Raw genomic sequence first — 13,677 nt, 5'->3', positions numbered from 1 at the left:
TTTGTGTATTTACATTTAAGTCTATAACCAATTTTGAGCTGTATTTTATAAATTGTGAGCCATGTGTAGATGTTAACTTCTTGCATATAGATGTTCAATTCTTCTAGCTCCATTTGTTGAAAAGAGTATTTTTCTCCATTGAATTGACTTTGAACTTATGTCAAAAATCAATGATCATACATATGTGGTGAATTTCAGGACTCTCCATTTTGTTGTTTTCATCTATTTGTCTTTGTTGACATGAACACCAGACTTTATTGATTACTATAGCTTTATAGTAATTCATAAAATCATGTACCATTAGTCCTAATGTTTTGTTTTTCAATGCTGTTTTGGTTATTCTTGGTCCTGTGCATATAAATATGACTTTTAGAATCAATTTTTAAGTATCTATTCAAAAAGGTTGCTGAGATTTTGGTAGGATTTTATTGAATCTATAGGTTAATTTGGGGAGAATTGACATGTTAATAGTATTGAGGATTTTGAGAAATAAATACAATATATTTCTCCATATGTTTACTTCTTTAAAAAAATTTTCTCAACAGTGTTTTGTAGTTTTCAGAGTACAGTCTTTCACATCTATAAATTCATCTCTATCCCTTTTTTACTGCTTCATGAATGACATTTTTAAAGGTTTCTTATTCTTAGTTGCTTGTATATAGAAATACTATTGAGTTTGGTACATAAATTTTGTATCCTGAGAACTTGCTAAATTTATTCATTAGTTCTATAGCATTTTGATTCAACTGGATTTTCTACATAGATGATCATGTCAAATAAAAATGAAGATAGTTTTACTTCTCCCTTTCCACTCTAGATGCTTTCTATTTCTTTTTCTTACCTTATTACATGGCTAGAACTTACAGTAGAATGATGAATAGAAGTGATGAAAGTGGACAATCTTGGTTTTGTTCCTAATTTTAAGGGAAAATTACTCAGTCTTTCACCATAAATTATTATGTTAGCTGTACATTCTTTATAGCTGTCCTTTATTAAATTTTGCTGTTTCTAATTTGCTGAGAGTTATATCACAAATGGGTGTTGAGGTGTTTTTTTTTGGAATATAATTGCTTTACAATGGTGTGTTACTTTCTGCTTTATAACAAAGTGAATCAGTTATACATATACATATGTTCCCATATCTCTTCCCTCTCGCATCTCCCTCCCTCCCACCCTCCCTATCCCACCCCTCCAGGCGGTCACAAAGCACTGAGCTGATCTCCCTGTGCTATGCGGCTGCTTCCCACTAGCTATCTACCTTACGTTTGGTAGTGTATATATGTCCATGCCTCTCTCTTGCTTTGTCACAGCTTACCCTTCCCCCTCCCCATATCCTCAAGTCCATTCTCTAGTTGAGTTTTGATTAATGACATTTCTGAAACTATTGAGATGATCATATGGTTTCTTCTCTTTTACAGTTAACATGATGAATTACTTTGATTACTTGTTTAAATGTTAATCCAACCTTAAATCCAAGTAGAGAGTCTCAAAGTAGATATGAACGCCTATAGATCAATTGATTGTGCCCAGATAATTCATTTAGTAAAGCATGATCTTAAAAAAAATGGGATAGAACAACTGGAGAGCTATGTTCCACATGGAAAAAAATGTTTTGACCATTACTTCATATTATACATAAAAATCAACCCAAAATAGAAATAAGCTTAAATATAAATGGCAAACTAGTAAAATTTATCTTCTTGAAAAATACAAAGAAAACATTTTCATGACTTTGAACTTTCTTAGATGTAAAACAAAGAGCATTAACCATTTTAAAACACTTTATATTTGGGACTTTATCAAAATTAAAATTTAGCTCTTTCAAGGATACTGTTAAGGTAATTCATAGGTAGACCACAGATTGGGAAAAATACATTCAAAATATATATCTTTCAAAAGTGATAAATCCAGACTAAGTTAAAACTGTCACATTACAATATATAAGCAAAAAGACTAATTTAAAAATGAGAAAAATTTAAATAGATACTACAGAAAAGAAGATATATAAATGGACGAAAAGCATATTAAGAGATGTCCAACATCATTAGACATCAAGGAAATGTAAACTAAAACTATACTAAATTTTCACTAGATTCAAATTGATCTATAGTTTTAATTCTATCATAAACAAGACAGCACAGATTTTTGTAGAAATTGGTAAGCTAATCTAAAATTAATGTCAATACAAATGATCTAGAATAATCTAAACAATTTTTAAAAAGAAAGACTAAGTGAGAAGACTAAATACTAACTGATTTTAAGACTTACTATAAAATTATAGTAACCAAATCCATATGATTGAAATAATGATAAATATATAGTTTAATAGAACAAAATACAGCCCAGAAATAGACCTACACATCTCAGATCAATGGATTTTCAACAAAAATTGAAATTTTGGGGGGGAACTAAATGGACTAAATTTAGGATTAACTGTTTATTTCTCTCCAGTATTTTTATACTGAAGCCCTAACTCCCAATGTGATTGTATTCAGGGATGGGGACTTTGGGAAGTAATAGTAAAAAAGAAAGAAAAAGAAAAGAAAGAAAAAAGATTTTTTAGGTAAGACACCAAAAACACGTCATAAAACTATATCAGTGATAAGCTGAATTGCATCAAAATGAAAAAATAAATCTACGGTCATTATTAAGAAAATGAAAAGATAGACTGGGAGCACTTATCTGCATAAAAACCATATCTGCTAAAGTACTGGTACTGAACAATATATATCTGTATGTGTATAATGATAAGATATGACACATAATAGAATGTATGTATAAAAACTTAAATATATAATTATAAAAATATATGAACATAGAATAAAACATCAAGGTAACAGCTGTTTAACTTCACTTGTTTTAAGCCATTACTAATCCCTGTTTACTCAGTGTTACTCCTTGAACCACCCTTGACATCTCCCTGGAGCTAATCAGAATTACAGCATCTTGGACCCCACCCTAGAGCAACTGAATCCGGGTCTGCATTTAAAAAATCCCCAGGTGGGTCTTCCCTGGTGGTGCAGTGGTTGGGAGTCCGCCTGCCAATGCAGGGGACTGGGGTTCATGCCCCGGTCCGGGAAGATCCCGCATGCCACGGAGCGGCTGGGCCTGTGAGCCATGGCTGCTGAGCCTGCGTGTCTGGAGTCTGTGCTCCGCAATGGGAGAGGCCACAACAGTGAGAGGCCCACGTACCACACACACACAAAAAAATCCCCAGATGACTCAAACTCACATTAATGTTTGAGAAACCCTGGAGTCTTTTTCCAAGCTGGAATCTTCCTAGACAGCTCAGAGCTTGTCTTGAGATCCCTAGACTATTTCACAAGATGCCAAGATCCCTGAAGTCTTTCCTCTCCAACTACAGAATCTTACCCATGAATGTTTTTAATTTTAAGAAGGGTTTAATGGCCTTCTCTGAATCTTTGCCTAGTTGTGGGTGTTTTCAGGAATCCGTATCTCTCTTTCTTTTAAACCACGGCAGGAGCAGAAATCTACCAAAATCCTACTTGCCCTGTAAATGCCATTATAACCCCTATGACTGCCCTTTCTCCTATTCAAAAAGGAATCTTTTTGTTACCCATCTGCCTGGCATTCACCTAAGCTTTTTGTCCTTTGAAGTTATGGTTTTCATGTGTATAATTTGCAATGAATAATAACTGTTTACACTTCCTTTAGTAGCCCAGCAAGTTTAACACACTAATTTTTGAAACTGCTCTCATTTTTGGAGCAATTCTGTTCCAGTCCCTGAAAACACAATTTGAGAATAGTTTAGATGTACCATAAACATGCTTTGACATACAGCTGCAAAGTGGTTTATTCAATGTATGGTACATTGATTGTCATTTAGCAGCACTTAAAAAAAAGAAACATACATCCTAAATTAAAGGATATAAAAGTGTTTTTACTTGTCAATATCCCATCTGCAGGTCAAATAACTGGAAGATAAAAAATAAAGAATAAAGGAATTCTTGCTCTTTTTTTCCCTTGCTCTAAAGTCGTGTGAGGTTAAAGGTAGAAGGAGTTGAGGAAACAACAAAATCAGAAATAATATACATTTAACCCTGGTTGACATTATATTTAAAAGTAGATGAGACAGTCAGTGACTGTTCTTCTCCGTATATGTGAAAACACAGTGTTGTACCTAACATCTACATGAAAGCAAGCTGTAGTAAAAAAGCTCACCTTGGATTGATATACTGGTTAATAATTAAAGATTGTTTATTCATACCTAGGTATAAAATTACCTGGGACTTACATTGGAATTGCCAATGTATTAGGCTTAGACTGTCTTTTCATTCTAGAACATCATATAATGCCCTTACTAACTACATTTTCTCTATATCTTAATATATTTTGAAAGTGAAAATATCAATTTGTGTATATTTTCCAAAATAACTCCCAGAGATGACATTACAACTATTCCTTTTAATATATTTCAAATTAGATGTTAAAGGTTTCTAGTTATATAGATAGAATTTTATTTGCTTTTGTAGGGATTATTGAATCCCAGAGAAAAAACAGTTACTTAAATTTAACTGGTCACCCTAAGATTTATTTTCTCCTATTTTAGGTCAACATTTGACATGATTCAAATATAATGAGCTCTTGTGCCAAAGCCTGCATTTAAAATGAATATATTTCTAATTTAAAACTTGAGCTATTGTGCCAAAGCCTATATTTAAAATGAATGTATTTCTCATTTGAAACAGCAGTCTGATATAAAGTTTGCTGAAATAAAAAAGCCAAGTTTCTAAGTGAAAAACAAATAATTAAGAAGTAGTGAGAAATGCTTCACAAATAGAAATGTAATTAAGGCACATCATTGGCTCACTTCTGGTTTCTTAGAAATATCATATCCTGACCTTTCCTCTACTTGATTCTTTGAAGTTCTTTCTAAATATATTTTGCATTGATACAATTCAGCTCTCTTTTAACCCACTGGTATCATTCGAGCTTCTGTACCTACTCTTAGTTTTCTGTCTTTCTTCTACTGATTTCTGAAATAGCTGTGCATAAGCAGGGCTTGGAAAACAAGATAAAGGAGATCAAATTGGTTCCACAACAAGTTTTGCTTTGGCTTCTCTGTTGCTTATAGAGGATTTAGCTGATTTTGTCATTTGCTCCTGTACCATAGAACATGAAAACAAAACCTCTAAAGTTCAAATGCACAAACTTGGCAGGAGAAACAATAAATTGACTAGTCTCAGCCATACAATGTTAATTGGCTTCTCAGAGGTTGTTTCTGTCGGAAGTACCCTTGAGACTGCCTCTTTTCAGACAAAAAATTTCTTCTGGACATTATCTAAAAAGAGAGAAAAGTTACTAAGCAAATGGTTTGAATAGGGAAAAGTTCAGATGCTCTTTTAAGTGTTAGTTCACAGCCATATGACTCCTTGGAATTCCCCAAGGGTCTCTCGCCTTTCTGCATGTCTTGCAAGTAGATGCACTGACAAGGTCTGTACTGGACTAGCTTTTCAAGAATTTTTTTAACATCTTTATTGGAGTATAATTGCTTTACAATGTTGTGTTAGTTTCTGCAATATAACAAAGTGAATCAGCTATATGCATACATATATCCTCATAGCCCCTCTCTCGTGTATCCCTCCCACCCTCCCTATCTCACCCCTCTAGGTGGTCACAAAGCAGGGAGGAGAACTCCCTGTGCTATGCAGCTGCTTCTCACTAGTTATCTACGTTACATTTGGTAGTCCATATATGTCAATGCCACTCTCTCACTTCATCCCAGCTTACACTTCCCCTCCACGTCTCCTCAAGTCCATTTGCCACATCTGCATCTTTATTCCTGTCCTGGCCCTAGGTTCTTGAGAACCTTTTTTTTTTAGACTCCATATATATGTGTTAGCATACGGTATTTTTTTTTCTCTTTCTGACTTACTTCACTCCATATGACAGACTCTATGTCCATCCACCTCACTACAAATGACTCAATTTCATTTCTTTTTATGGCTGAGTAATATTCCATTGTATATATGTACTAAATCTTCTTTATCCATTTATCTGTTTATGGACACTTAGGTTGCTGCCATATCCTGGCTATTGTATATAGTGTTACAATGAACATTGTGGTGCATGACTGTTTTTGAATTATGGTTTTCCCAGGTTATATGCCCAGTAGTGGGATTGCTGGGTTGTATGGAAGTTCTGTTTTTAGTTTTTTTAAGGAACCACTGTACTGTTCTCCATACTAGCTGTATCAATTTACATTCCCACCAACAGTGCAAGAGTGTTCCCTTTTCTCCACACCCTCTCCAGCATTTATTATTTGTAGATTTTTGGGGGATGGCCATTCTGACTGGTGTGAGGTGATACTTCATTGTAGTTTTGATTTGCATTTCTCTAAAGATTAATGATGTTGAGCATTCTTTCATGTGTTTGTTGGCAATCTGTATATCTTCTTTGGAGAAATGTCTATTTAGATCTTCTGCCCATTTCTGGATGATGTTCTTTTTTTTTTTTTTTTGATATTGAGCTGCATGAGCTGCTTGTATATTTTGGAGATTAATCCATTGTCAGTTGCCTTATTTGCAAATATTTTCTCCCATTCTGAGTGATGTCTTTTCATCTTGTTTATGGTTTCTTTTGCTGTGCAAAACTTTTAAGTTTCATTAGGTCCCATTTGTTTATTTTTGTTTTTATTTCCACTTATCTAGGAAGTGAGTCAAAAAGGATCTTGCTGTGATTTATGTCATAGAGTGTTCTGCCTCTACCTATGTTTTCCTCTAAGAGTTTATAGTGTCTGGCCTTACATTTAGGTCTTTAATCCATTTTCGGTTTACTTTTGTGTATGGTGTTAGGGGATGTTCTAATTTCATTCTTTTACATGAAGCTGTCCAATTTTCCCAGCACCACTTATTGAAGAGGCTGTCTTTCCTCCATTGTATATTCTTGTTTCCTTTATCAAAGATAAGGTGACCATATTTGTGTAGGTTTATCTCTGGGCTTTCTACCCTGTTCCATTGATCTATATTTCTGGGTTTTTTTGCCAGTATCATACTGTCTTGATTACCATAACTTTGTAGTATTGGCTGAAGTCAGGGAGCCTGATTACCCCAGTCTGTTTTTCTTTCTCAAGATTGCTTTGGCTATTCAGTGTCTTTTGTGCTTCCATACAAATTGTGAAATTTTTTGTTCTACCTGTGAAAAAAATGCCACTGGTAGTTTGGTAGACATTGCATTGAATCTGTAGACTGCTTTGGAGAGTATAGTCATTTTCACAGTGAGGATTCTTCCAATCCAAAAACATGGTGTATCTTTCTATCTGTTTGCATCTTCTTTGATTTCTTTCATCAGTGTCTTAAAATTTTCTGCATACAGGTTTTTTGTCTCCTTAGGTAGGTTTATTCCTAGGTATTTTATTATTTTTGTTGCAGTGGTAAATGGGAGTGTTTCCTTAATTTCTCTTTCAGATTTTTCATCATTAGTGTATAGGAATGCAAGAGATTTCTCTGCATTAATTTTGTATCCTGAAACTTTACCAAATTCATTGATTAGCTCTAGTAGTTTTCTGGTAGTATCTTTAGGATTCTGTATGTATAGCATCATGTCGCCTGCAAACAGTGACAGTTTTACTTCTTTTCTGATCTGGATTTCTGTTATTTCTTTTTCTTCTCTGATTGCTGTGGCTAAAACTTCCAAAACTATGGTGAATAAGAGTGGACATCCTTGTGTTATTCTCAATCTTAGTGAAAATGGTTTCAGTTTTTCACCATTGTGAACAATGTTGTCTATGGGTCTGTCACATATGACCTTTATTATATTGAGATAAGTTCCCTCTAACCCTCTTTCTCGAGAGTTTTTATCATAAATGGCTGTTGAATTTTTTCAAAAGATTTTTCTGCACTTATTGAGATCATCATATGTTTTTATCCTTCAATTTCTTAATATGGTTTATCACAGTGACTGCTTTATGTATATTGAAGAATCCTTGCATTCCTGAGGTAAACCACACTTGATGATGGTATATGTTCCTTTTAATGTGTGGTTGGATTATGTTTGCTAGTATTTTGTTGAGGATTTTTGCATCTATATTCATCAGTGATATTGCTCTGCAGTTTTCTTTCCTTGTGACATCTTTGTCTGGTTTTGGTGTCAGGGTAATGATGGCCTCGTAGAATGAGTTTGGGAGTATTCCTCCCTCTGCTTTATTTTGGAAGAGTTTGAGAAGGATAAGTGTTAGCTCTTCTCTAAATGTTTGATAGAATACTCCTGTGAAGCCATCTGGTCCTGGGCTTTTGTTTGTTGGAAGATTTTTAACCAGAGTTTCAATTTCAGTGCTTGTGATTGGTCTGTTTATATTTTTTATTTCTTCCTGGTTCAGTCTCAGGTTTTGCTTTTCTAAGAATTTGTCCATTTCTTCCAGGTTGTCAAATTTTTTGGCATAGTGTTGCTTGTAGTAATCCCTCATGATGCTTTGTAGTTCTGCAGTGTCAGTTGTTACTTCTCCTTTGTCATTTCTAATTCTATTGATTTGAGTCTTCTCCCTTTTTTCTTGATGACTCGGACTAGCGGTTTATCAATTTTGCTTTCTCCTCAAATAACCAGCTTTTAGTTTTTTTTATCTTACCTCTCATTTCTTTCATTTCTTTTTCATTTATTTCTGATCTGATCTTTATGATTCCTTTCCTTCTGCTATCTTTGGGGTTCTTCTGCTCTTGTTTCTCTAATTGCTTTAGGTGTAAGGTTAGATTGTTCATTTGAGATGTTTCTTGTTTCTTGAGGTAGGATTGTATTGCTTTAAACTTCCCTTTTAAAACTGCTTTGAAAACATCCCGTAGGTATTTGGTCGTTTTGTTTTCATTGTCATTTGTTTCTTGTGATTTTTTAAATTTCTTCTTTGATTTCTTCAGTGATCTCTTGGTTATTAAGCAGTGTGTTGTTTAGCCTCCATATGTTTTTATTTTTTACAGATTTTTTCCTGTAAGTGATATCTAGTCTCTTAGCATTGTGGTTGGAAAAGATACTTGATACAACTTCAATTTTTTTTTTTAATTTACCAAGGCTTGATTTGTGACCCAAGATATGATATGTCCTGGAAAATGTTCCATGAGCACTTGAGTAGAAAGTGTATTCCATTGTTTTTGGATGGAATGTCCTATAAATATCAATTAAGTTGATCTTTTTTAATGTATCATTTAAAGCTTGTGTTTCCTCATTTATTTTCATTCTAGATGATATGTCCATTGTTGAAGGTGGGGTGTTAAAATCCTCTCTTATGATTGTGTTACAGTAGATTTCCCCTCTTATGGCTGTTAGCATTTGCCTTATATGTTGAGATTCTCCTATGTTGGGTGCATAAATATTTGCAATTGTTATATCTTCTTCTTGGATTGAACCCTTGATCATTATGTAGTGTCCTTCTTTGTCTCATGTAATAGTCTTTATTTTAAAGTATATTTTGTCTGATATGAGAGTTGTTACTCCAGCTGTCTTTTCATTTCCATTTGCATGGAATACCATTTTCCATCCCCTCACTTTCAGTCTGTATGTGTCCCTAGGTCTCAAGTGGGTCTCCTGTAGACAGCATATATATAGATCTTGTTTTTGTATCCATTCAGCCAGTGTTTGTCTTTTGCTTGGAGCCTTTAATCCATTTACATTTAAGGTAGTTATCAATATGTGTGTTCCTATTACCATTTTATTAATTGTTTTGGGTTTGTTATTGTAAGTGTTTTCCTTCTCTTGTGTGCTCTCTAGAGAAATTCCTTTAGCATTTGCTGCAAAGCTGGTTTGGTGTTACTGAATTCCCTTAGCTTTTACTTGTCTGTAAAGGTTTTAATGTCTCCGTTGAATCTGAATGAGATCCTTGCAGAGTAGAGTAATCTTAGTTGTATGTTTTTCCCTTTCATCACTTTAAATATTTCCTGCCACTCCCCTTTGGCTTTCAGAGTTTTTGCTGAAAAATCAGCTGTTAACCTTATGGGGATTCCCTTTTATGTTCTTTGTTGCTTTTCCCTTGCTGCTTTTAATATTTTTTCTTTGTATTTAATTTTTGATAGTTTGATTAATATGTGTCTTGGCATGTTTCTCCTTGGATTTATCCTGTGTGGGACTCTCTGTGCTTCTTTGACTTGACTGACTGTTTCCTTTTCCACATTAAGGAAATTTTCAACTGTAATCTCTTCAAATATTTCCTCAGTCCCTTTCTTTTCCCTTCTTCTTCTGGGACCCCTATAATTCAAATATTGGTGCATTTAATGTTTTCCCAGATGCCTCTGAGACTGTCCTCAATTCTTTACATTCTTTTTCTTTATTCTGCTCTACAGTAGTTATTTCCACTATTTTATCTTCCAGGTCACTTTTCTGTTCTTTTGCCTCATTTACTCTGCTATTGATTCCTTCTAGATAATTTTTAATTTCATTTATTGTGTTGTTCATCATTGTTTGTTTGCTCTTTAGTTCTTCAAGGTCTTTGTTAAACGTTTCTTGTGTTTTCTCCATTGTATTCACAAGGTTTTGGATATCTTTACTCTCATTACTCTGAATTTTTTTAAGGTAGACTGCCTATTTTCTCCTCATTTGTTTGGTCTCGTGGGTTTTTACCTTGCTCCTTCATCTGTTGTGTATTTCTCTGTCTTCTCATTTTGCCTAACTTACTGTGCTTGGGGTCTCCTTTCTGCTGGCTGCAGGTTCATAGTTTCCATTGTTTTTGGTGTATGTCCACAGTGGGTAAGTTTGGTTCAGTGGGTTATGTAGGCTTCCTGGTGGAAGGGATTGGTGCCTGTGTTCTGGTAGATGAGGCTGGATCTTGTCTTTCTGGTGGGCAGGACCACATTCTTTGGTGTGTTTTGGGATGTCTGTGACCTTATTATGATTTTATGCAGCCTCTCTGCTAATGGGTGGGGTTGTGTTCCTGTCTTGCTAGACGTTTGGTGTAGGGTCTTCAGCACTGTAGGTTGCTGTCATTGAGTTGATCTGGGTCTTAGCATTGTGATGGAGATCACTTGGAGAGCTTTTGCCATTTGATATTACTTGGAACTGGGGGTCTCTGGTGGACCAATGTCATGAAGTCGGCTCTCCCACCTCAGAGGCTCAGGCCTGACACCCGGCTGGTTCACCAAGACTCTATCAGCCACCTGGCTCAGAAGAAAAGGGAGAAAAAGAAAAGAAAGAAAGAAAAAAATAATAAAAATGAATTTATTAAAATGAAAAAAAATTTTAATTATCAAAAATAAAAAAATAGTAAATTGTAAGAAAGAAAGAGAGAGCAAAGAAACTAAAAAACAAATCCACCAATGACAACTAGTGCTAAAAACTATATTAAAAAAAAGGGAAAGACGAACCCTAGGACAAATGGTAAAAGTAAAGCTATACAGACAAAATCACACAAACAAGCATACAGTACACACTCACAAAAGGAGAAAAAGGAAAAAAAAAATATTATATATATATATATATATATATATATATATATATATATATATGGAAGAGAACAACCAAATCAGTTAACAAATCTACCAATAATAATAAGCTCTAAACACTAAACTAACATAAACATAAAAACAGAGACAAATTAGATGCAGAAAGCAAATCCCAAGTCTACAGTTGATCCCAATGTCCACCACCTCAATTTTAGGATGATTCGTTGTCTATTCAGGTACTGCATAGCTGCAGGGTGCATCAATTTGATTGTGGAGATTTAATCCACTGCTCCTGAGGTTGAATGGAGAGATTTCCCTTTCTCTTCTTTTTTCACACAGCTCCTGTGGTTCAGCTTTGGATTTGGTCCTGCCTTTGCTTTTAGGTCGCCTGAGGGCATCTGTTCCCCACCCAGACAGGATGGGGTTAAAATAGCAGCTGATTAGGGGGCTCTGGTTCACTCAGGCCGTGGGGAATGAGATGTACAGAATGCGGGGTGAGACTGCTGTGGCAGAGGCCAGCATGATGTTGCAACAGCCTGAGGCTCTTCTTGTGTTCTCCCTGGATCAGGGGACCCTGGCAGTGGTGGGTTGCACAGGCTCCCAGGAGGGTAGGTGTGGATAGTGACCTGTGCTTACACACGGGCTTCTTGGTGGTGGCAGCAGCAGCGTTAGTGTCTCTTGTCCATCTCTGGTGTCCACACTGATAGCCGTGGATCACGTCCAACTCTGGAGCTCTTTTAGAAAGTGCTCTGAATCCCTTCTCCTTGTGCACCCCAAAACAATGGTCTCTTGCCTCTTATGCAGTTCCAGACATTTTCCCAGACTCGCTCCCAGGTAGCTTTGGCACCCTAGCCCCCTTACAGTCTGTGTTCAGGTAGCTGTGTTCACTAGCCCCTTTCAGTCCTCTCCCTGGGATGTGACCTTTGAAGCCTCAACTCCCAGCCCCCACCTGCCCCAGTGGGTGAGCAGACAAGCCTCTCAGGCTGGTGAGAGCTGGTTGGCACTGATCCTCTGTGCAGGAATATCTCCACTTGTCCCCTGTTGCTACACTGTCCTCCATGGCTCCCAAGCTTTCTCTCCACCCACCTGCCATCTCTGCCAGTGAAGGGGCTTCCTAGTGTTTGGAAGCTTCTCCTCCTACACAGCTCCCTCCCAGAGGTGCAGGTCCTGTCCCTATTCTTTTGTCTCTATTTTTTCTTTTTTCTTTTGCCTTACCCAAGTACAATGGGAGTTTCTTGCTTTTTGGGAAGTCTGAGGTCTTCTGCCGTTGTTCAGTAGGTGTTCTGTAGGAGCTCTTCCACGTGTAGATGTGTTTCTGATGTATTTGTGAAGAGGAAGGTGATCCCCATGTCTTACTCCTCCGCCATCTTGAAGCTATCCTCCAATCCATTTACATTTTAGGTAATTATCAATATGTATATTCCTATTACCATTTTCTTAATTGTTTTGGGTTTGTTTTGTAGATCTTTTCCTTCTCCTGTGTTTCCTGCCTAGAGAAATTCCTTTAGCATTTGTTGTAAAGCTGGTTTGGTGGTGCTGAATTCTCTTAGCTTTGGCTTTTCTGTAAAGGTTTTAATTTCTTGGTCGAATCTGAATGAGATCCTTGCTGGGTAGAGTCAACTTTGTTGCAGGTTTTTGCCTTTCATCACTTTAAATATGCCCTGCCACTCCCTTCTGGCTTGCAGAGTTTCTAATGAAATATCAGCTGTTAACCTTATAGGGATTCCCTTGTATGTTATTTGTTGCTTTTCCCTTGCTTTTAATATTTTTTCTTTGTATTTAATTTTTGATAGTTTGATCAATATGTGTCTTGGTGTGTTTCTCCTTGGATTTATCTTGTATGGAACTCTCTGTGCTTCCTGGACTTGACTGATTATTTCCTTTCCCATATTAAGGAAGTTTTCAACTATAATCTCTTCAAATATTTTCTAAGTCCCTTTCTTTTTCTCTTCTTCTTCTGGGACCCCTATAATTTGAATGTTGATATGTTTAATGTTGTCCCTGAGGTCTCTGAGACTGTCCTCAATTCTTTTCATTCTTTTTTCTTTATTCTGCTCCCTGGCAGTTATTTCCACCCTTTTATCTTCCAGCACACTTATCCATTCTTCTGCCTCAGTTATTCTGCTATTTATTCCTTCTAGAGTATTTTTAATTTCAGTTATTTTGTTGTTCATCACTGTTTCTTTGCTCTTTAAGTCTTCTAGATCCTTGTTAAATATTTCTTGTATTTTCTCTATTCTGTTTCTGAGATTTTGGATCATTTTTACTATCATTACTCTGAATTCTTTTTCAATTAGGT

Source organism: Mesoplodon mirus (assembly GCF_964341445.2).
Source record: "Mesoplodon mirus genome assembly, chromosome: 17".
NCBI classification, from domain to species: domain Eukaryota; kingdom Metazoa; phylum Chordata; class Mammalia; order Artiodactyla; family Ziphiidae; genus Mesoplodon; species Mesoplodon mirus.
Note: the sequence above shows the minus strand (reverse complement) of the source record.